This window comes from Pelodiscus sinensis, chromosome 12, assembly GCF_049634645.1.
Source record: "Pelodiscus sinensis isolate JC-2024 chromosome 12, ASM4963464v1, whole genome shotgun sequence".
Classification (NCBI taxonomy): Eukaryota; Metazoa; Chordata; order Testudines; family Trionychidae; genus Pelodiscus; species Pelodiscus sinensis.
Genome location: NC_134722.1, coordinates 42,073,603 through 42,098,482, shown reverse-complemented (window position 1 = coordinate 42,098,482; position 24,880 = coordinate 42,073,603). Strand labels below are relative to the sequence as shown.

Genomic DNA, 24,880 nt, shown 5'->3' with positions numbered 1-24,880 from the left:
GCTGGCTCCACCTCATGAAGGGCTGGGGCTTTGGGCAGAATGGGCAGGGCTGGAGACTTGTCTCTCCCCAGAGTTGTCTGGGGCCAGAGGCTTTGAATGAAAACACAGCAAAGGGCTCATGGCCTTACTGCTACTGCAGTGCCTGGCAGCTGCCCACGATTTCTGCGGCTATTTAAAGGCATCGCAGCTCTGACTCCTGCTGGGTTAGCACTATAGCCGTGAGCCACAAGCCTTTTAAAAAGGATCCTGCTGCCTAAGCCACTGCCTGGAAACTCGGGGGCAGAGGCAGCAGGATATAAATAGCAAACAGACAGATGCAGTCCACAGGCCGGATTGAAGTGTTAGGTGGGCTACATCTGGCCCCTGGACGTACCCTTCATGTTTGTAGGAACCAACGTTTCTGCCCTGCCCCAACACACTTCTTACCAAATTAATAATAATCCTAACAACTTACCCTTTCTAAACGTCTTCCAATCAGAGTATTTCTGAGCACGTTATGAACATTCTTGAATTAGGCAGCATAATCTGCTGAGAGGTGGGTCAGATTCTCGATCCCCTCTTTTACACGACAAACTGAAGCATACGGAGGTTAAGAGAAATTACCCAACTAATACAGCAGTTCAGTGGCAGAGCTGGAAATGGAACCCAGAAATCTTCTTCCCAGCACGTCTGATCCATTATCCCACATACTCATCTCAGAACTAGGAACAGAACCCACCTGTCCTAGTCTTTAGCCACCAAGACCATCTATTTCCTGATGGATATGGGGGAGAGAATGAGGTACTGCTCTCTGCTCTGTGCCAGCAGCACCTTCTTTCAGCTTCTTTTAGAATCCTGGTTCTTTTCAGTAGGTTTCTTTCTGCACTGGAACCCTGAGCTGCTACAAGTTACTGTCTAGATGGCAAGTTCCACTCGTCACTCTGAAGAGCTTTGTCATCAGGAACAGGGGAATGAGGGAAAGGAGATGATGACATGAGCCAAATGGAGCAGAGGTGAGGAGACAGACTGTAGGTGAAGGGTGGAGTCAGGGCAGAGGAAGGGGAGAGGGAGCATTACAAGTGCACCATTAATGGTGTGGGATTTGCTAACTTCTGATCACGGTGCACTGTCCCAATTATAACTGGGCCAGAAATGCAGCTAATCTTCTCTCCGGAATGAGACTGTCCCAGCTCTTCTAATAAAGTGCATTTTGTTGGGCTATTGTGTTCGCTACCCTGAGATACTAGTTGTCTGTGTGAGGGTATTGATACTTGAATGAGTTGAGCTGCCCTGTTCTTGGAGTGAATTAGATGGGTATTGGCTGTCACCACTGCTCTGGTGAAATGCGACTGGGTTTAGCACTCCAGAAACCTCAAATTCTCTCGTATCACAAAATAGATTTTTATTCTGATGTTATGAATGGTGTTGTTAGATGAAAGTACATGTGTGTGTGAAGTTGGGTTTTTCAAATCTGTTTTGAAATCCAGTGACTTCATCCGATCATACTAGCACCTGCTTAGCACATTAAAAATAGCAATTAAAACCAAATCCCTGATCCTGTACGGAAGGGCAGTTTTTGAGACTTTGGCTGCAGAACTGTAGTGGCTGCATATTTCATTCCCTATTTATTCAAGTGCAATCTCCACACCCAAGAATGCCCACGTGAAGCACTGTGGGCCCCTCTTCTATAGGCTAAAAGGGGCAAAGAGTAGATGAAAATGGTTCATTTTTGCCCATCCAGTGACTTCATCCGATCATATCGGTATCTCCTTTAGGAGTATATCTGTGTGTTTATTTCATAGCAAATGTTTCCTGTATCCTATCCAAAGCATGTGCTTTGACTTCTTCCTCAGGATCTTCCAAATCCTCAGCCTGTTGGTACTAATCTAATCTGTGCCTTTGTATTCAAGCTTTGACAAACTTCACATAGTTGAAGTTCTCATGTTCAAACAGCTTCTTCTGCACAGTGAACTGAAGAAAAAGTCCAGCTGGCACATTCAATAGACTGTCCACTGCTGAGTCATTCACTATTTCTAGCCCGAGTTTTTTGCTAACATAAGCCATTAAGGCAAGCTGGAGACACTGATCACTGAAGTCCTTGGCTCTATGTTGTTGGGCAACTTTTTTCAAATAATGGCTCTTAAATATAGAGAAATATTGAAGCATCAGTTGTTCCAGCCATTGCTGAGGATCATTTTCTTTGGGGAAAATCATCATGCATCTTCGGAAATGTGTGAGCGGCTTTCCCCAAAATGTGAAGCTTCAGATCAACTTCAGAGCAAACTGGAGTCTGAAGTGTTTTCAATTCCTCCTATTGAAGTTTCTCATTGAACATATGTAACAATTTCCTGCAAAATGTTCATCAGTCTACCTTGAAATAGACCCTCTTCAATGTAACTATTACATTTGGCCATCAGCGTTTCCGCAGTTTTTTCTGTTTTCTGTAACCGTTTTTGGTTTTTTTTGTAAACCAATGTTTCACTGGTTGGTCAATCAAAAGTCTAAATGTTTGGTTCTCATGTTGACAGAGTTAATTCTAGAATTCCTCAAGCTTTTTGCTGCTCGTATCTTCTGACTGAACTCCCTTTGTTATCCAAGTCTTTTTGCAGATAGAACTCAATTTTTTCATGAATTCCATGGTTCTATAAAAAAGGGGCACCAATTCTGAAATTTTTTTTCCAAATTATTTCAAATTGCATATCCAATTCATGGTTTTCCAGTTTACTTTCTTTTCTCCAGCCTTCTTCGAAAAACATGTCCACTGTCCTTCCAATTACTTTCATGTTGTCATCTTGAATATTGGCTATATTGCGGTGGCGACCCTCTTTAATGTGAGTGGCTTCCTTACATTTCTTAAATGAGTGAGCAACTTTCCAGTTTTTTCTTCAGGCTCTTTGCACTTCTGATACAACAATATTTGGAAAGTGGGGCAGCAAATCTGAATCTGGTAGAATAGTACAGGGAACATTGTAAGAGCTCCCGAATTTTCTGTTCTCCCCACAGTAGTCTCTGTGGCATTTCAGATTGTTAGCTGTTATTCATCAGGAGAGAGAGATTCTTAATTGCAGTCCGGCAACACTTGTACCAACTGTGTTTTTTCCAGATCATCCTCCATGATATCAGAAAAGTTTATTTTCTCATTTAGATTTTTCATCTTTGCTGCAGTTTTGATGACTTAATCCAGTAGCTCCTGGAGGCGTTTCCTGTGTCTCCTGTTTTGTTCACATGCGGAAACATCACTGACGTTCTGATGCGCAAATTAGCAGTGGGATTTATGCCCCGCTCTTTGCTTTCTGAGAAATCTATGGAGCACAGCTTTCAAAATCTTTCATTTCAGTGGCATTCTCCATGACCATGTTAACAATGGTTCTGTTGTTCAGTCCAGTCACCAGGATAGCCAACTCGTTGTCATGTTGATAACTCTCTTCCACCTTGGCCTGTTCAGGGGCTTTCATACTTTGTGTCCATCACCAGGATGAAATCACAGCCCTGTTCCTTTTCTAAGATTGCTCTAGCTTGAAGGAGCAACATGAAGGCTCCCTGCGTACCTCAGCCACTACTCACTGCAAACTGCTGCTGGAATGTGGCGTTCAGGAAGGTGGATTTCCCAGTGCTCTGCACTCCCAGCATCATCACAACCAGCATTTTGGTCCTTCCCCTCAGCTTGGCCCAGAGTTCAGAATGTCGGTCACCCATTGCAGTGAGAGGTTGCAGACATGTCCGTTCATCAGGTGATCGGGAAGCTCTTTTAGCAAGAGGTCAATTGCGATGCCTGAGAGGTGGGTGAGTTGCCTTCCACTTTTTAGGGTATTGCAGCCTTTAACCATGGGGTGCACAGCCTCCTGGGACTTCCCCAACTTTCACATGGAATGCTCAACCTGTAAAGAAGTGGCAGAACTAATCTGAGAGACTTGCATTTCTCTTTGTATTCAGCCTGTAGGTTCAGAACAATTCCTTCTATCAGTGTGATCCAGCTGAAATTTGATCCATTTCAGGAAATAGTGTTTCTCTAATGCAAGTAGATGTTGTAAAACCTTTGAGTCTAGTCAAATCATTAATAAGATCACATTTATTCTGTCTGTGTAATTGCAAAATCTTATCTTTCAGCTGAGATTTATATTTCTCAGCAGGGATATCTTCCCTGACCTCTCATTCAACACAGTTCTTTTCCCACATTAGCCAGGATTTTCCATAAATCCCTGAAAAGCTTTAGCATTTCTTTCTCTGAGGCAATTTCTTTAATGCAGTTGCTTGCAATCTGACATTCCATGCTGTCATCATCTATTTGGATGCCTTGTTCACGCACTGGAAATAAAACTTCCTGTATCAGAATCAACAGTGTTTCCTCTTGGGGGAGGTCCTCTGTTTTATCCAAGAAATCGTATTCCTCTTCTGTGAAAATGGATTGGGAGACTGATTCATCCAAGATAATTTCTAGGTCTTTTGGAAGAATTTCTATTAATTTCTTTTGCAGATGATAATCTCTGAGGGTTTTTCACCAGCTGATTTTTTTTTTCTAATTCATGAGTCCTAGGACAAAAAAAGATTACACTAATGTAAGGAACAAGAAACAGGGTATAAGAAGCAGCCACACTTAGCGCTAATGTTTTTAGTTGTGTAGCATAATTAGAAATTTAGTAATTTGCACAGTAATCTGCAAATTAAACAATCTGAGATAGAGAATAAATATATTTTATTTATTCTCAGCTGATTGAAAAATGCCATTTTCATTGAAGTTTTCCTCCTCTTGAAGTGTGAAAAGAAATGTTAATTTTTGAAATTTGTTACTTTGAAATCATGGGGAAGTACAATTTACTTTACTTTTCTCCCACTTTTGTTCAGTGCTAATTTAACAATAGTAAAGTAGAATAAAGCAAAACTAAAAGATTCGTGGAAAAACTTAAAATGTTAAAAATCTTTTGCTGTTCTCTTTCCACCACAGTGCAACATGTTCATTTCAACCTGCTATTTTGAACAGAATATTTCTGTGCTAGCTGCTCTACCTCGTGTTTGGGGCTTGCATTACAGCATCAAAACTGTTTTAAATTTGAAAGCCAATGATCCACAGGATATCTATTTTGTAGAGAATCCCCAAGTTAAAGAGCTTTCAGTTTATTTTTGGATATTATACAGCACTGAGCATATACTCTGTTGGAAACAAGTAACTTTATTTTATATCATGAAATGATTCTGTATGCATTAGACTAACATTCTGTAATAAACTACAGAGGTTACAAAAAGAAACAGAAGATAGCGAGAGGGGCTCTTGCAGAACTGTGTTGCGATTATGGTTACTGCTAGAGGTACAAAGGGATGCAGAGGAAGTCAGAGGTTTGAAACACACAGGTGATGACTCTGAAATAGCTCTCCTGGCACCTGGCCTTTTCAGGTTCTGTCTGGGGATGGGTATAAATTGGATGTAGATCTGTGTACAATTGAGAAGTCAGCTGGAGCCTTGAGCGTACTATATGCTAGAGTCTGGAAAGGGGAGATTAGTGGAGAGCCCTGTAATTGTCCATCTCCTTCAGCCTCTACATCTAGATGGGAATCTCAATGATGGGGTCTCAAGGAGGCCATAGAGGGGGCATCAGTATCCTGAGGGACAGGAGATTGTGGCCAGCATGGGACTCAGACCAGCCGTTGCTGAGGAAGCTGCAAAAGTGTAGACAAGAGGCAGACGGCAATAGAGGCTTGTTCCTATGCCTGGCTGAACCCGGGGTGTTTCATACAACTTGTAAGCAAGTGAAAAACAGGGTTTGCATGGAGAGGTTTGCCCAGCTGTAATGTTGATTCTGATGAGAGCCTAGTAAATATTTGACATAGGGTTACTGGAGCCAAACAAAGTGTGACTGACTTGTACAGGAAGCGAAATGGAATCAAAGTCACTTTTGAATCACTATGGGTCAATTCTTTTCCCTTAGGCACAGGTCTAGCAAATGCACTGTGGTAGCATGGTAAAACAAAAGGAAAAATATAAAGTACTTTAAAGAATAACAAGATAGTTGTTAGGTGGTGAGCTTTCCTAGGCCAGACCCACTTCTCCAAATCCTATTCTGAAAGAGAATTGGCGTGACCATATATAACAACGGAATACAATGAAGAGGGTGAGCACATTATAAACTAACAAATCAGATTGTAGAACAAAAGGTGGGGCGGGGGGAGAGGGAAGGAGGAAATAGCTTATTTTAAGTCAGAGTGGCTAATCAGCAGTTACTAGGACTATCAATAGTTGGGGAAGCTGTCTTTGTAATGTGTAGGTAACTAGCATCTTTCTTAAGGCCCATTTGTAACCTGTCAAATTTAAGCATGAATGAAAGTTCTGAAGTTTCTCTCTGTAATCTAGTGTTAAAGTCTTTCTGAAGTAAGATGCATGTTGTCAGGTCTCTAAGGGAATGCCCAGGAAGACTGAAATGTAGACGAATAGGATTTTCTCTTGGAAGATGTCAGATTTGTGGGCATTGATTCTTTGGCAAAGTGACTGAGCACTTTGTCAATATACATTGCAGAGGGACACTGCTGACACATGATGGCATAAGTCACATTGCTGGATGAACAGGAATATGAGTCCTCGATCGTATAACTGACATAGTTAGGTCCAGTGATGGTGTCACCAGAGTAGATATGTGGACAAAGTTGGCAATGGAGTTTGTCACAGGGGAAAGTTCCAGAGTTAGTATTGATGTGCTCTGCCTTGTGGTTGTTAGTAAGTATCTTCCTAAGGTTAGGGGGTTGTCTATTAGAGAGTATAGGTCTGTCACCCAGGGCCTCTCGGAGTGTAGTATCCTGTTCCAGTGTAGGTTGTAGGTGGTTGATGTGTTGGAGTTTAACTAGCTTTTCTTGGGCCTATCTTGAAGTAGATGGTTTCTGCAAGTTTGTCTGGCCCTTTCAATTTGTTTCTATTCCACCGGTGGGTAATTGAGTTTTACGAATGCTTGGTAGAGATCTTAACGTTTTTGGTCTGTCAGTGGGGTTGGAGCAGATGTGATTGTATCTAAGGGCTTGACTATAGACAATGGATGGAATGGTGTGTGCTGGATGGAAGGTGGAGGCGTGTAGGTAAGTGTAGCAGTCAGTGGGTTTTCTGGAGAGTGGTATTGATTTTGCTATCAGTTATTTGTACCCAGAGATCCCAGAGTAGCTGCACCCCTTTGTCCAATGTAGCAGATCTCTGGTGCTCAGCATCCACCACCTCTATCCTTGCCCATGGAGCACCAATACATAGCAAGTGGGGACAAACGCCGCTGTTGGAATGGTTTTACCACATCTTCTCCCCATCCAGCACAATGGCACTACACCTGCTCAGAGTGGCGGACCTTCTCTGGCGCTCTCAGATCAGAGGACTTGGCTATATAAGAACTTATGCATGGATGGGGCTATATAATTGGTGCTGACAGAGCATGTGGATTTTTAGGTTCAAAGACTGCTCATTGACACCCTTGTGAATCCAGGGTCACGTCTCCTGTATAACCAGGGATTTACTGTGGTGTGACTGATCAGAATCTGATCTTAAAAACACTGACGTGAGGAGTATCCATGTGGCGGGGGAGGCGGATTTACACAGGGGTGACTGAAACCAGAATTCCAGCCTACTACTGAGATCTTGTCAGTTTCTAATCTCAGCTCCTTATAACTTTTCATAGACATTACGCTTTGATATTCTTGGTGGAGCGGATCCCTCCGCTTCCTTCTCATTTGCCCTTGCTGCCAATAGGTCACTGGCTGGTGCTGACTGCAGCATGTTTCTCAGGCTCCCCGGTCTGATTTTTTCATTTTGGGCTTGTGGGAATAATCGCTCTGGTTCTGGAAAGCAAAGGGTTACATTCCAGACTGACAGTTTATGAATCTTAAAGATTCTTAATATATCCTCAAACACCTACCCAATGCCTATAGTCCATGACCTCTTTAAGCTCCCGCGCTGGAAACTATCTTGTCCAATGGCCTGGAAGGAGGGAACACTAGCAGGATGAGAACAGGGCATGAGACGTGTTAGTCACAGTCGGTTTATTGAGAACAGAAAAGAAGAGATTCCCAAGCATGTCCCAGTCAGACACTCCACTGTTCAGCGTAGGTGTTTGCTAGCCCACAGTGTGTGTAGATGTGTTCTGTTGGGCTTCTGGGCTCTCCACTCCATTTCCTTTCTCTCTGCATGCAGCAGTGTCTAGGCTCTTGGCTCTGTTCCCTTTCCCTGAAGATGTGTTGTGCTCTGGCGTATCTAATACTGCAGCTTCTTTCCCTTTCTAATTTGTAAGCTCCTAGCTAGTAAAACTAGCTTGTGGGCGAGGAAGCTGTTGTCTCCTCATCAGCCTCTGCCATGGAGCTGCCACACTGGCTACAGACAGAGTCGTCTTATGCCTGATAGGAGCTTTCAAGAGCCTCTGGTTTTCTTGGGCTCCTCTGGCAAGGCCTGCTCCTCCTGACTGAGGCCGGAGCATGACTCGGCTGCTGCAGGTTGGACCACCACCCTGAGCACCTGGCTGTGTCTGTGCTCACTTGAGGTGAGTCTTCGGAAGAAGAAATGCAGCCTAGAATAAAAAGAAGGAGCCAATGGGTTTTTCTGTCCTTCTGGAAAGGCAGGGGAATAGTCTGCCCAGGATTCACAGACAAGAGCGGTCTCTTGAAACCATCCACTCCTGTAAGAGCCAGAGCTTGTCCACAGAACCCAGGCAAAGGTGAAGACACATGGGGCTGGGAGTGACACAGGAACTGTTGTGAGGAATATCTCAGGCCTGTGTTGCGCAGGAGGTGAAACTCGGGGAGCAAGGCTGTCCCTTCTGGCCTTACAGCCTGGGACTGTGGGAGCCGATGACCCTAAAGTTGGCTTAAAGTGCTAATGAGAAGGTTGCTGTTCTTATGATAGGAGAGGCTTTGTCTGAGGTCTATTTGTTTGTTTATAAAAAGGGGATTTTCTACAGAAATGCTGTTATAGAAGTGGCTGAAGTTCATCCTACATTTTCTCTTAAAGCTAAGTGTAGACTACAGGCTTCTTGCACAAGAAGCTTTTCATCTGCAAAAACTTCTTAAACAAGAGAGCATCCACACTGCAAAAGCGCATCAAAAAAGGGATGCACTTTTGCGAAAGAGAGCGTCCAGACTGCCTGGATGCTTTCTTGAAGTGAGCAGTGATTGCTATGGCTAGAATGGCCACCAGGGCACCTGTGCTTTTTGCTCTTCCCTTTTCTTGTGCAAAAAAACCCCTTTTGCCCGTCCACATACACCTTTTTGCGAAAAACTGTTTTGAAAAAGGAATTATTCTTCGTAGACTGAGGAATACCTACACCGGGAAAACCCCTCTGTTCTTTGGTTTTACTTGCGCAAAAAAGCACTTGAGATGTGGACGGCCGTTTTTGAGCAAAAACTCTGTAGTGTAGACCTAGCCTGCACTCGCCATCCTATCGGTGGCAAGGAAGCTGCTGGTGGTGCTGGGTTTGGTGGGGGAGTGGGTGCTGATCTGGGCAGCTCTCTGCTGTCCCCAATGCTGGTGTTGGGGCCAGGATCACATGGTGGCTGCCAAATGCAAGGAGGGCTGGGAATAGGCAGGAAGAACTTGAAGTGCTAGTAAATAAACACAACTATGACACAGTCGGTATCACAGAGACTTGGTGGGATAATACATGTGATTGGAATATTGATAGAGAAGTGTACAGCTTGCTCTGGAGTGATAGGATCAAGAATGCAGGGGAGCAGTCAGGAATCCAAAAGCACAACTGGTTTGCAGCTAGCAAGGGATGTGACTGGTGGTAAAGGTTCCTCCAGGCATATTAGCAATAAGAAGTTTATCAGAGAGGGTGTGGGGCCCTTACTGAATGAGGGAGGTGAACTAGTGACACATGGTGTGGAGAAAGCTGAAGTACTCAATGCTTATTTTGCCTCTGTCTTCACAAACAAATTCTGCTCCCAGACTACTGCATTAGGCAATGCAGTATGGGAAGGAGGTGGGCATTTGATACGGTATCGCATGACCTGCTTATCAATAAACTAGGGAAATACAACCTAGATGGGGCAACTACCAAAAAGATTAAATACAACGTAAGTGGGTGCAAAACTGGCTGGATAACTGTTCTCAGAAAGTAATTACTAATGGTTCACTTGTCATACTGGAAGGGCATAACAAGTGAGGTTCTTCAGGGGTCTGTTTTGGGACCAATTCTGTTCAATATCTTCATCATCAATTTAGATAATGGCATAGAGAGTACGCGTATTATGTTTGCACATTATACCAAGCTGGGAGGGGTTGCAAGTGCTTTGGATGACAGAATCAGAATTCAGAATGATCTGGATAACCTAGAGAACTGGTCTGAGGTAAACAGGATGAAGTTTGATAAGGGCAAATGCAAAGTGCTCCACTTTGAAAGGAACACTCAGTTTCATACATACAGAATGGGAAGCGACTGTGTAGGAAGGAGCACTGCAGAAAGGGATCTAGGGGGTCATACTGGATCAGAAGCTAAACAGTGTGATGCTGTTGGGGAAGAAAAGCAAACATGCTTCTGGAATGCATTAACAGGAGTGTTGTGAGCAGGAGACCAGAAGTCATTCTTCTACTCTGCAAGGCACTGATCAGGCCTCAATTGGAGTATTGTGTCTAATTCTGGGCACCACATTTCAAGAAAAATGCAGAGAAATTGAAGAAGGTCCATAGAAGAGCAACAAAAATGACTAAGGCAGTGTCTAAACTACATCCTTTTTCTCAAAAAAGGGATGTAAATTAGACACTTCGAAATTGCAAATGAAGGCGGGATTTAAATTTCCCGGGGTTCATTTACATTCCTTTTTCGAGAAAAGGGATGTAGTCGAGACACAGACCAAATGTCTAGAAAACATGATTCATGTGGGAAGACTGAAAGAATTGGTCTTGTTTACTTTAGAAAAGAATAGACTGAGAGGGGACATGAGAGCGGTTTTCAAGTATCTAAAAGGGTGTTACCAGGAGGAGCAGGTAGAAAGACTGTTCTCCTGGGTCTCTGAGGATAGGACAAGAAGCAATGAACTTAAATTCCAGCAGGGGAGGTTTAGATTGGACATAAGGAAAAACTTCCTACCTGTCAGGGTAGTTAAACACTAGAATAAATTGCTGAGGGAGGTTGTGGAGTCTCCATCACTGGAGATACTGAAGAGCAGGTTGGAGAGACGCCTGCCAGGGATGATCTAGACAGTGCTTGGTCCTGCTGTGAGTGCAGGGCAGGGACTTGATCTCCTGAGTCACTTCCAGTCCTAGTGTTCAATGACTCTAATCATTGCCTGCAACAGAGTTAGTTATCACAGCAGCACTCTCGGGCAGACTCTTTTTAATACAAGCTGTACATATCCCATGGACTACAGGATTTTTAATTAAGAGCAGAATACGTGATATTACATGACCCCCAGCCCTTCTGCACCTTTTAACAGTCATGTGTTAATGAAGGCAAAGAGCATCAACCAACACAGGAGCAAACCCTAAGAAGAAATGCTGCCCCACGGTCAAAGGAGAATGGCTGAATGAAAGAGTTGAAGCAGAATCTCAACAATCTCAAGGCCAGATCTGTGTACAGAGGGGGGACATATTCCAGTACAGTGCTGATGTGGGCTTGACCTGCTAAATTTGGACTCAGACTAGAATACGCAGCCACTTCTCCACAGGCCACAAGTGGGACGGGGGAAGCCCTTGGACAACATGAAGAGGATTCATCAAGCAAAAGTCGTGAATCTGCTGCACATATTCTTAGGAGCAGGAATTCTCCTCCCCTGGGATGTGAGTTGTGAAGGATGCTCTTAGAAACACAAAAAAGAAACAGAAGAGGCTGGAAATGAAGGACAGAAAACATTTAAAGCCAGAAAAAATAAAAATTCTCACAAATAACTTTCTGCTTCCCGTACAAATGAACAGCTCCAGAATAGAAATGCGCAAAATATAAATGACCACATGGGAAAGCACCAGTATGTACAAGCTGGCATAGAAAAACTCTGCTTTTGCGGTTTTGGAGTCAATCATCAGTGTTGTCTGTGCAGAAATCAAGTCAGCTATTCGCCTGTCTTCCTACCATACACTTATTACTGATGAGAGCACAGGTATTTCTGTCACCAACTTGCTTGTCATTGACTTCAAGTTGAGAGCTGCAGCATGTGCAGGGCAGAAGACTGTGTTTGGTGGAACGATTCAGTTATCTGCTTGGAATGCACAAGCTGTTACAGCTGCTCTCAAAGCCTTTGACACCCTGAATAAGCGGGATCTGATGAAAACAGCGATGTTCACTTCAGATGGTGCTTCAGTCGTGCTGGGGGAAAAACAATGGTGTTGCCAGACAACTCAAGCAGAGCATCCCACATTTAACAGCACAACACTGCCTGGCCCATGGAGAAGACCTGGGTTTAGCTGATGTGTGGAACCAAGTGCCAGTGCTGAAGACAGGAGAGACCCTTTTGAAGACCGTTTATAGAATCTTTTGCAGATCCTCAGTCCGAAGAGGACAATTTGAGGAAATAGCAAATGTCACAGAAAATGAGACTGTATCATTGAAACCTCTCACTGAAGTGAGGTGGCCACCTAGACATTTTGCTGGAAGTGCTTTGCTGTGTAATTAGGAGCCCCTTCTTAACTATTTGGAACAGGAAATCTCAAAAAATAATGACCCAATAGCAAAGTGCTGCCTGACTAAGTTCCATGACACTAATTGCCACGTCACTGCAGCTGTATTAAATGAGGTCTCACATGAATTAGCAGAATACTGATAGAAATGTAGCCGTGTTAGTCTGGTGTAGCTGAAACAAAACACTGGACTATGTAGCACTTTAAAGACTAACAAGATGGTTTATTAGGTGATGAGCTTTCGTGGGCCAGACCCACTTCCTCAGATCAAATAGTGGAAGAAAATAGTCACAGCCATATATACCAAAGGATACAACTAAAAAAAAAGGAACACATATGAAAAGGACAAATCACATTTCAGAACAGAAAGGAGATGCGGGGAGGGTGGGGGGGAAGGAAGGTGAATGCCTGTGAGTTAATGATATTAGAGGTGGGGAAAGGTAGATGTCTGTGACTATAATCTATGCTATCATGTGCCGTAAGTGTCCATCTGCTATGTACATTGGACAAACGTCTCAGACACTTCGCCAAAGAATCAATGCCCACAAAACAGACATTAGACAGGATCACAAAGAAAAAACAGTTGCTTGCCATTTCAACCAGAAAGGACACTGTATGAATGACCTACTCACCTGCATCCTACTTCAGAAGACATTCAAATCTGCTCTTGAAAGACAGTCCTCTGAACTGGCATTCATGCTAAAATTCGACACTTTCCGCAGGGGGGGCTGAACAAAGACTCCAGCTATCTTACCCATTACAAAGATAGCTTCCCCAATTATCACCTCTAATACTATTAACTCACAGACATCTACCCTTTCCCACCTCTAATATCATTAACTCACAGGCATTCACCTTCCTTTCCCCCCTCCCCCTGCATCCCCCTTCTGTTGTGAAATGTGATTTGTCCTTTTCATGTGTGTTCATTTTTTTTAATTGTATCCTTTGGTATATATGGCTGTGACTATTTTCTTCCACTATTTGATCTGAGGAAGTGGGTCTGGCCCATGAAAGCTCATCATCTAATAAACCATCTTGTTAGTCTTTAAAGTGCTACATAGGCCTGTATTTTATGAAGTAGCAGAACTGACTAAATGCTCCCAGAAAGGTTATTTGACAATGCGTGAGGCTGTGCAGTTAGCAAGGGCCCAGAGCCGCAGGATGAGAGGGCAGGATCTTGGAGAAACAGTGTGAAAAATCAAATCAAATCAACCACAACCGATGACCAGTTCAGCTGTGAACCTATTCTACGTTTCATCTCCCTGCTGTGTTAGCCTCTGAGTAAGAGGTTTCCAGAGAATGAACTAAATGAATGGGCAGCTTTTTTCTTTGCCTCACTTCCCCCACATCAAATCAGGGATGATTTTGGCACTGAAAACATTAGCAAGCTACTTGACAAATACAGAAACATTTCAGTACGCAGTCAAGTGAAGTCCTGTTCCGCTTGCGACCAGGAACAGCGAACAGGGAGTTTGGAGAGGGAGTTCTCCAGGTAAAAGAGGAGTAAAAGTGGGACCCTTGTGGTAAGTGGCTGTCTGGAGTGTGTGTTTGTGTGTGGGGGGGGGGAGTTATTTGCTGTGTGCTGAGCTTGTGTTTGTCTGTTTGTTTGTTTTTGTTTGAAGGAGCTTCTAAAAGGTTTGAAACCTAGAAGCCTCTGTTAATTGGCTGAGCCTCAGTCAGGCGGAGGGGCTACCAGAGCTATATAAGCCTGTGACTCAGCGCCCAGGGAGCTTGCGAACAGGAACAGCTAACAGGGAGTTTAGAGGGGAGGTTAGAGGGCACTAGTGACTTCTGACCTTCTTTAAAACATAACTTGTATAATAATCTATATTCCAGAGGTTTAAAAAGAATCCAGTTTATACTTAAACTTATTCATTAGAAAAATGGAGACAGAAGCCCAGCAGCAGAGTGGGGGCTATCCTGTTTATTGCGTCGAGTGTAACACGTATAATTACCTGCCCTGTGGGCGGGTGGCGTATGTGTGCACCCGTTGCAAGGAGCTCCTGACCCTCAGAGACCGAGTTCGTGCTTTGGAGGCCAGGGTGTCTGAACTGGAGGAGCTAAGGGAGGCAGAGAGCTATGCTGATGAGACTTTCCGGGACACAGTAGTACTGTCCCACCTCCAGTCTGAGAGCCCCAGTGCTCTTAAGGAGGATGAAAGTCTCAAGGGAACAGAGCATTCAATGGGAGCAGAGGGAAACCATCCCGTAGTTGGGACCCTCCTCCCAGAGGATGTTGCGGTTTCCTCTCGCACTGGAACAGGCAGAGGAGGCAGAGGGAAGGCAAATGTGCCTGTCGATAGCAGGGCAGGTGCTGAGGAGGCTGCGTGGGCCGGAAGTGTCCCACACTTTGCTGTGGATGCCAATGGAGTGTTAAATGGGAGGGAGGGAGATGCTCTGTTACCACCTCAGCCCCCGAGTTCCCTTCCCCTCCTCCTGACAGGGCAGAGCGGGGTAAGGGCCCAGACGGCTACAGTGATGGAGCCAGCTCCCTACCGGGCACAAGGCTTCCCCTGCTTCCTGAGAGAAGATGCCCAGGCCCAGCCCCTGAGGAGCCAGCCCCTCCCCCTTCCCTTCCCAGGTGCACAGGTGACAGCTCTCTGGAGACTTCCAGCAGGCTCCTAATTTCTGTGGGTCACCCCTCCCCCCCCCCCCACTTCCCGCCTGCTCCACTAGAGGGGCAGAATAAGGCTTTGGGGATCATCCCTGCGTCATGATCTCTGGCTGCTCCTTATTGAGTGGGGGTGTGTCTACACTTGTCCCCTAGTTCGGACGGGGGAGGCAAATGAAGCATACCCAACTTGCTAATGAAACGCGAGATTTAACTGTTACTCCTCATGCAATGAGGAGTAACGGTTAAATCGAGGGAAGGGTTTTAAATTGGACTACTGTGTCCACACACGGTGAGTTAAATCGGGCGACTGGCATTTTAAAATGGCCACCGGCTGCAAATATGCTAATCAAGCACGGGATATTTAAATCCCACACTTCATTAGCAACTTCGGTATGCTTCATTTGCCTCCCTACTCCGAACTAGGGGGCAAGTGTAGACATCCCCTGAGAGAAGTAGAAACAGCAGCAGAAGAAGAAAGAAAGAAAACAGCAGCAGCCACAGAAGAAGCAGAAGCACAAACAGAAGAAGGAGAAGCAGAAAAACAAATAGGAGCAGCCACAGAAGGAACCATAGAAGCAGATGAAGCAGCAGAAACAGCAGCACTGCAGAAGAAGCAACAGCAGCAGCAGAAGGAGCAGCAGAAGAAGGAACAGAAAAAGAAGTAGCAGCAGCAGAAAGAGTAGCAACAGGAAACAAACACCAGATGGAGAAGAAGAAGTAGCACAATAGCAGCAACAGCAGAAGTATCCACAGAAAAAGAAGGAGCAGCAGCAGCCAGAGAAGCAGCAGCAGCTGCAGAAGCAGTAGAAGAAACAGAGAAGAAAAGAGGCAGCAGCAGCAGAAGAAGAAAAGAGCAGCAGGAACAGCAGAAGAATAGGCAGGAATAGGAGAAGCTGAAGAAGCAGCAGCAGAAGAAAGAGGAATTAGCAGCAGCAGCAGGGCTGTGTCCTGATTTTAAGAGGAATAAGGGACCTTTCGGAAAAGGCTTTTTTTCCCAAAAGATCCCTGTCTAGACTGGCCCTTTTTTCCGGCAGAGCCCCGAGCCGGAAAAAAGCGGCAGCCATGTTCATGCAAATAGAGCGGGGAAAATTTAAATCCCCGCTGCATTTGCAATTCCGACTTGTCTCATCTGCATCCCTTTCCGGAAAAGGGGTGGGGTGTAGACACAGCCCAGAAGAAGAAGAAAAGCAGCAGCAGAAGAGGCAACTGCAGAGTAAGTAGCAGCCACAGAGGAAGAAGGAGCAAAAGCAGAAGAAGAATCAGCAAAAGAAACAACAGAAGAAAAAGTAGCCAAAGCAGCAGCAGCACAAACAGAAGAAGAAACATGAAAACAAGCAGGGGCAGGAGAAGGAGCAGCAACAGAAGAAGCGGCAGCAGCAGAAATAGTCGAGCAGTGGTCACCGAGCAGTGGATCGGGGTCTAATGACAGATCTCAGAGCCTCTGGCCGATGATCCTGGCTGGTTTGTCCAGGAAGCTCTCAAGGGCTAACGCTTCAGTTGCTCCTCTCCCCATTTTCATGCTGCTCCTGCCTTCTGCATTGAAGCTGCCCCCTTGGTATCCTCCTGCTTGCTGTGCAGGGTGTGGGAAGGAGAAGGGGGGGGCTCTGATGTCAGGGTGTTCCTCCCTCCCTCTAATCTTATGCCCTATCTCCACACAGAGAGCAGGGGATGGAGGGAGCTCGGCAATGCACAAATCTCTGTCACTCTCAGTGTGTGTGTCTCTGTCATTCTCACAAACACACACTGTCCAGTCTGACCTGGCTTTACCTCAGAAGTTCACACACAGGGTCTCCCTAGCAGGGGCAGACTCTGAGGGGTTTCCCTCGCAGGGATTTCCCGCCTGAGACGGGATAAAAGGCCGATAGCTGGACAGTTTGGGGATGTCCGTCCCAGAGGCAGGGTGCGCAGGGTTTTCCTCACAGGACATCAGACTCCGGATCAAGACAACTGCAGCCTTACGGGAGACTCCACTGAAGACCATCGCCAGCCACCCTGAGAACTACTTACCATCGGCAGGGAAGAGGACTCGGAGGGCTCTTCTCAGGGCTCCTCTCAAAGCTCTCGGTGAGCTGCGAGATTTGAGCTCCTGAGCGACAGTCTGGGAACTTTCAAGAAGGCTGCTATAAACTTTGGTTATTACACTGACCATGCCAATTGGACTCAGCCGAAATTTTCCGTTTCCTTGTGATTTTTGGGAATTGATTACTGTACTGTTTGTTGGTTGTCGTTAACCACTTTTTAATATCCGCTGAATCCCCTATTTTGTAAATTTACCCTTCATAAATTGGTCATATGTTCAATTCACCTTAATTGGCCCTTTGATGAATAAAAACGCGCCACCAGATGATAGTATCATAGAATACAAGGACTGGGAGGGACCTTGAGAGGTCATTGAGTCCAGTCCCCCGCCCTCATGGCAGGACCAAATACTGTCTAAACCCGGGCGCTTGCGGGGGGAGCGCGCTTGGCGGGGGAGCGCCGGCCCCGGCCCCGGGCGTGCGGTGGGGGGGAGCGCCGGCCCCGGGCGCGTGGCCCTCAGTGGGGGGGGAGCGCCGGCCCCGGGCGTGCGTCACTTGGAGGGGGCCCCGCCCCCGGGCACGTGGCTGGGGGGGGCTACCCCCGGGTGCGCGGCAAGGGGGGACCCCGCCCCCGGGTGCCCAGCGGGCAAACGGCCACGCCCCCTGGCGCCCGACAACCTAAAAAAGTTGGGGACCACTGGTCTAAACCATCCCTGATAGACATTTATCTAACCTACTCTTAAATATTCCCAGAGATGGGGATTCCACAACCTCCCTGGGCAATTTATTCCAGTGTTTAACCACTCTGATAGCTAGGAACTTTTTCCTAATGTCCAACTAAAAGCTGCCTTGCTGCAGTTTAAGCCCATTGCTTCTTGTCCTATCCTCAGAGGCAAAGATGAACAAGTTTTCTCTCTCCTCCTTATAACACCCTTTTAGATACCTGAAAACGGCTATCCTGTCCCCCCCCCCCCCCAATCTTCTCTTTTCTAAACTAAACAAACCCAATTCTTTCAGCCTTCCCTCATAGGTCATGTTCTCTAGACCTTTAATTATTCTTGTTGCTCTTCTCTAGACCCTCTCCAATTTCTCCACATCTTTCTTGAAATGTGATGCCCAGAACTGGACACAATACTCCAACCGGGGGCTAACCAGCGCAGAGTAGAGCGGAAGAATGACTTCTCGTGTCTTCCTCACAACACATCCCAGAATCATGTTTGCTTTTCTTACAACAGCATCACACTGCTGACTCATATTCAGCATATTGTCCACTATAACCCCTAGATCCCTTTCTGCCGTACTCCTTCCTAGACAGTCACTGGCTGTCACAGGAGTCGAACAAAGGGGTTAGTATTGTTAGGGGACCCCTCAGCAGCTTCATCGCTTCTCCCACCTAACGCTGATGAAAGAGAGGATGGGCAAGGAAAGGGCATGGAGTGAGCAGGGGGAGGCCTTGAAGAAGGGGGTAGAACAGGGCCAGGGCCTCAAAGAAGGAGCAGGAAGGAAGCGGGGCAAGAGCATTTGGGTTTGAGGTAGATCTTACATTGCACTTAAACTGAAAAAGTGATCTTGTGATTCAAAAGATTGGAGACCACGGCAGTAGAAGCAGCAGCAGAAGAAAGGAGGCAGGAGCAGCAAAAGAATCAGCAGTTTGAAGCAGAAGGAGAAACAGAAAAACAAATAGGAGCAGCAGTAGCAGAAGAAGCAGAAACAGCAGAAGAAAAAGCAGCAGCAGTTTAAAGCAGCAGACGAAGAAACAGTAGAAGAAGCAGAAAAAAATCGAGACAGGAGAAGAAGCTGCAACAGAAGAGGTAGCGGCAGCAGCAGAAGGAGCAGAAAAGGAAGCAGCAGCAGCAGCAGAACAAACACCTTAGGAGGTGGGCGGGCAGAGAGCCTGGCTGAGTTCTGGCTTATGTGGGGTCCAGGAGCTCAGACCGCTCTCCCGGACAGGAGCTGCTGCCACCCTGCACGGCTGCCTCTAGATCAGGGCCAGCAGCGCGGGCCAACAGCGTGGTCCCGGAAGATGCCGGTTTGTAAACTGGCTCTCCTTGAAGACCAGTTCCCACCTGGTACCCCGTGATTCAGAGGCATCAGCGCAGAGTGGCAGGGGGCTCCTCGGGAGGGGGGCCAGAGCGCACTGGCTGCTGCTCCCCACCCCCGGGACTGTAGAATAGTCGAGTAACTGGTAAGAATTCACGAGGTTAATCGACTATTCAAATATCGGATATTTAACCTCCCCACCCTGAACGGGGCCTTCTCCCCGGCCGCGTGACAGTAGCGCTGTAGAGCCTGGCAGCTCCCCGGACAGAGCCATGTAGGAAGGGCCCAAGCACGTGTTCTGGACCGAGCAGTGCGGAAGGGCTCTCTGTGCTGACCGGGGCTACTCATCCCTGGCCCGGTGCAGGTGGATGCGGACGTCAGCGAACCCTTCCTGCTGTTCACTGACACCTCAGACACCGGGCGGGGTGGTGCTGTTGCAAACTGACTGTACGGGGAGAGGCGCCCCGCTGTGAACTTCGTCAGGACGATGCTGCCCCGGGAGCTGCACTGTGCGGCTGTAGAGAAGCACTGCCTGGCCCGGGTGTGGGCCCTTAGATAGCTATTTGGGCGGCTCTGACAGTGTAACCGACCACTCTCCCCTCACCTGGCTGCACCAGAGGAAAGGGGCCAATGCCAAACTGCTGAGCTCTACGACATGGAGGCGGGCCCAGGGGAAGGTGTCATGAACAGGAGGAGTGCTGACCAGCACCCGCTGATTAAAGGGTTAATTCAGGTACCTAGCAAAGGTGTCGGCCAGGGGGCCAGGAGAACCAATCGAGACAGACGGTTGAAATATGAATTGGATTTAGGTTCCCTGCCTGCTCTCTTTGGCTATGTCCATACCGCAACCTTTTTCCGCAAAAGCTTGTGCAAATGAAGCGCAGAGTAGACTATCGCCACGCTTCATTTGCATAATTAATAAGCAACAGTTTTTGCACGAGAGGCTTTTACACAAAAAGGAGCTGTGTAGATGTGAAAACCCCCCCTCTTGCACAAGAGCCATTCTTCCCGAAAAAATGAGCATTGTGCCAGAGGGTTTTTTCTGTTTTAATTCGGTTTCCTCACTTGCTCTGTAACATCAAGGAAACAAGTACTCTTTATCACGTTTCTCTCCTGTTTTGTAACAAAAATCACTTTTTGTAAGGTGAGGATTTGATTCCAGTGTCCTGGAAGGTCTGTCTGTGGATCTGCGAGAGGCAGCCGTGGTGGGCGGGGCTGTGAGAGGCAGATGTAGTAAGCTGAGGGTCAGTAATATGGAGTCAGCAGGCCTAAGGCCTGCAACATGGAAACAGCAACAGGCCTGCAATCTAGTGAGCAAGACTTTGGTTCAGTAACACAGGAGCCAAGAAAGAAGCCCTATTGATAACTGTGTGATTGTGTAAGTTAGGTCGAGCATGGAAGGACACAGGGAGGCACTGGGTACAGACTGTGAGCCAAAGGGGAGTAATGGAACATCTGAATAAGAAATGTCTTGGTACGACAACTCCCTAAAAACTAATGCACAGACCGACCTAGGTTCAGGACCGGGTCAAAATTGACAACATGAAGGATAGTAAGTGAGCCCCCCTTCCATACAGTGAGGGGTGGTAACTAGGCAACAGAGGGTGGTAACCTGGTACGTAAAGAAATGATGTAAGTTGTTTGTACCTGTCTATAAAAGGACACCGCAGAGGGTGCTCTCCGGCCGACCTTGGGGGGGGGCGCACTAGGCGCCTGAACGGCAGGTGTCATTGCCTAAACTTACAGAGTGCACAGTAACTTAACTTTGACTAAGTGCTGTTAATATCTGATATATGGCAATAGGCCTGCCCGGTGTTGGTACCGTGTCAACGCGGGCCATAGTGCCCAGTGGGGTCACATTGTACTGATCTCTGTTACCAACTGGTAGAGCTTCGCATTTGACAATAAACCTGCTCGACTGATTTCAAACCTTGCCTGCATCTGTCGTTTCCGGGGCCTCTCAGAGATCTCCTGTGTTGACCCAAGAGCACGGGGTCTAACACGCTAGATAAAGGGAGTACCGACTGTTATGCACGCAGCCGAGAGTTTATTATCACCGACGGAGTAGAGGTCCTGTCAGGAGCGCGCCAGGACGACCCTGACCAGATGACGCTGACACTGACAGTCCAGACCACCGAAGGTACCGAGGTACAAAGCACCGAGGTACGACAGCAGACATGGCAGGCTGGGAGGGCTTGGGCCGGGGAAGCCCCAGGCCGTAAGGCCTGAAGGCAGGGTTGCAGAGGTAGCAGGTCCGCACCCTTTGCCAGGGAGGAGTGGCCAGGAGGGACTGCAGTCTGCCCAGAAACGGGCTAGAGAGAGGGACTGGCAGCGGCCAGCTGAGGTCTGGAGAGTGCAAGGGAACTGGGTGTTCCTGGGGGGAGCTGGGTGCTCTCCAGTCCCCACGGCCCAGGGTGGGAGGCTTCAGGAACGTCTGTGAAGTGCTGGGGGATCATGAGCTGGGAGATGTCACCCCCCCACACACACATGGTCAGCTGTCTGGCCCAGGACGCCTGGGTTCTTGTGTGGCTCAGGCCGGGAGGGAGCTGGCCAGGGGCTGCAGGAGGGAGCTGCCTGTCCTATGCCCAGAGGCTGCGTTGCCCACGCTCACGGCTGCTCACGGCTTGTTGCAGGATACAGCTGCTGAGAGGTTCCTGAGGAGACAGGCCGGGCGGGTCCCCAGGCAGAGAGCTGCCCCCTCCTCCCTGGGGCAGAAGTGTCCCCACGTCGCGCAGGAGCTGCTGTGCCTGGCATTGCTGGGCCTCTGCCCTGCTGAGACAATAGCTTCTGCAGATACAGTCAGCAATGCCTATTAATCCGTTTCTGCCTAACGCGGGATTTGTGTTTAACACAACACAGCACAAGGCAGCAATAAGACAAACCCCACAAGACAAACAAACATCAAACACAATCTTTGTCGCGACAGAGGAATTCACAGCAACGCAGGGTCTACAGCAGAGATACATTTATTAGTCCAGGAGTTCAGATAATTCCCCCGCGCCGCATATCCTCCATCCCCGGCCGCGCCCCCGAGGCTGCCCCCAGCCAGAACAAGTACCGCTGCCCCTGCCCTGTGCCCCCTGCCGCACCTAACAAAGGTCATTCTGCACCTGAGAGGGAACGTGGCCCCGTAGCGCCGCCCCGAGAGTGGGTTTGACCGATGGGCCGGATCCTAACTGGCTCCCACCCTAACCCCTTTGCGGCGTCGTGCGTGGGAGTCAGCCCTGTCTAAGCGGAGCGCGCCGTGACTGCGGGTCTGTCCCTAGCGACTGGTGTAACGCAGCCAGGCTGGGAGTTGTCCCTCCGACGGGGGGCAGAGTGTCCCATTGGGAAGTGGGTCACAGGACCCCTCTGAGGACTCCTCTCCCGCCCTCCACCAGTCACTGGGGCCCCTGCCCGTAGGACCAGCGAGGGAGGGGACTGCACCACATGGGGGAAGTGCCACGGTCTTGGGCCATGCCCGCAAGAGGGTCCTGTGACCCCTCCAAGGAGTCTCTCCACCGTCCCCTCCCTACCAGTGAGGGTCACCCCCTCCCCCACGCCAGCTCGGAAGGGAAACGTGCACCAGTCAGAGGGGCAGCCCGAAGGGCCAGGCGCTGAGTTCTGGAAAGACGTCCAGGGAGCGAGACGGGCTCTTCCTCGCACTGTTGCGCTGGGGCGTCCAGGGCGATGGTGCCGGCCGGCTGCTCAGCTCCAGAGATGGAGGCTTCTGGCCTAGGCTGTCGGGCACTGGCTGCTCTGACTGGTGCACGTTTCCCTTCTGAGCTGGCCTGAGGTGGGGAGGAGGGGGTGACCCTCACTGGTAGGGAGGGGACGGTGGAGAGACTCCTTGGGGGGGTCACAGGACCCTCTTGCGGGCAGGGCCCCAGACCGCGGCACTTCCCCCGTGTGGTGCAGTCCCCTCCCTCGCTGGTCCTACGGGCAGGGGCCACAGTGACTGGTGGAGGGCGGGAGAGGAGTCCTCAGAGGGGTCCCCTGCCCCACTTCCAGATGGGTCCCTGCCCGTCACCCGTCACCAATCGGTGAAATCCATTCCCGAGGCAGATCCACGGGGATAAAACCACAAGAGGGTCCAAGACCCCTCCAAGAATTCCCGACGTGGCCTTCTGAGATGGGGGAGGGGTGAAACCCGCCCCAGTTGGCAGAGGGCTCTGTGGGGTTTCTTGGGGGTCAGAGGAATCTCTTGTGGCCGGGGCACCTGACCACAGCACTTCTGTGCTTGGGCACGTCCCCTCTCTCCAGGGCCTCTACCCGACTGGCAGAGAGCAGTGGGAGGCATGGGCAGCGGGCGAACGGCTGATGAGGGAAGGCAAACCTCAGCCCCGCCCCCCCTTCCTAAGGCTCCGCCCCCCCAAGCCCACCAGGCTACTGCCCCTGCCCCTGCCCTGCCCTGGCCTGCCCTCTCCTCCCCACACTGGTGGCTGCCCAGCCCCAGATTTCTACCCTCCCACACCAGCCCCCAGGCTGCCCGGTGCCCTGGCATCCCCACAAGCCCCAGAGCAGCCGGGCAGCCTCAGCTTCCCACCCCAGTCCCAGAATGCTGGGCAGCCCCAGCCCCTCCCCCACCGCGGACCCCAGAACGCGCAACCCCAACCCCTCCCCCACCGCGGACCCCAGAACACGCAACCCCAACCCCTCCCCCACCGCGGACCCCAGAACGCGCAACCCCAACCCATCCCCCACCACGGACCCCAGAACACGCAACCCCAACCCCTCCCCCACCGCGCACCCCAGAACGCACAACCCGAACCCCTCCCCACCGCGCACCCCAGAACGCGCAACCCCAACCCCTCCCCCACCGCGGACCCCAGAACGCGCAACCCCAACCCATCCCCCACCGTGGACCCCAGAACGCGCAGTCCCAGTGCCCCCCAGGAGAGTGGTCCCACGCTGGTCTTTGTGGGAAGGCAGACGGATGACGAGAGAGACCCACCCAGATGGGCAGAGGCCGTTGGGAAGGGCCCGGAGATGGGTGGGTCTGATGGTGACTCACAAGCCATGTCCTGGGGTGTCGGGCAGGACAAATGTTGGGGAACAAGCAAAAGTCCACGACAGCTGCAAGTCTCTGGGCCAGGAGCGGATCCTCGGTTCTTGTGGACGCGCCACAGGGCCGGGGAGGGGCTTGGCGTCCTCTGGCCTGTGGGTTGAACGGCTCCTGGTCCCAGTCGCGGCTGGTTCCCCGTCACGTGCAGCTCTGCCCCTTCCGGATCCTTGTGGTGTCCCAGCTGCTTGGTCTCCCGGCCAGGACGGGGAGCGGTGGGCTCAGCCGGTGTCTGTCAGAGGAGACAGGGCAGGAGCACAGATGAGAAGGACACAATTGTCAAGGGGGAGAACCAGGGCAGGTTCCCCTTCCTCCCCCTTTGCCATTTCCCTGAGAGCCGGCATCCCTGAGAGAGCCCAGCCCCTCCCCCGGCCGCTGCTCCCCTGGGGCTGGCGATGGCCGAAGGGAGTCCTGGAGAATCCCCCTCTCTCCGCGCGCTGCTGACGGAGGGGATCCCATGGACAAGCTGTGGTTGGGGGGCTGGGCCATCGCGCATGGAGCCCAAAGGCGGGGGGGGGGTCGTTTGGGGCAGGGCCGTGGTAGGAACAATTTCCCTCAGCTCCAGCCCCCACGCGAGAGGCCCCCGGTGACTCCAGGACGCCGCGTTGCTCCTGTCGCCCCTCACGG

The 24,880-nt window shown here is 49.3% G+C and overlaps 2 pseudogenes; both read right to left on the bottom strand.

Annotated features, from left to right (window-relative positions):
* Positions 1-730: 730 nt before the first annotated feature.
* Positions 731-2,997, bottom strand: LOC142831186 (uncharacterized; annotated as a pseudogene).
* A 9-nt stretch (positions 2,998-3,006) lies between these two features.
* On the bottom strand, positions 3,007-17,303 carry LOC142831185 (up-regulator of cell proliferation-like; annotated as a pseudogene).
* Positions 17,304-24,880: the final 7,577 nt, after the last annotated feature.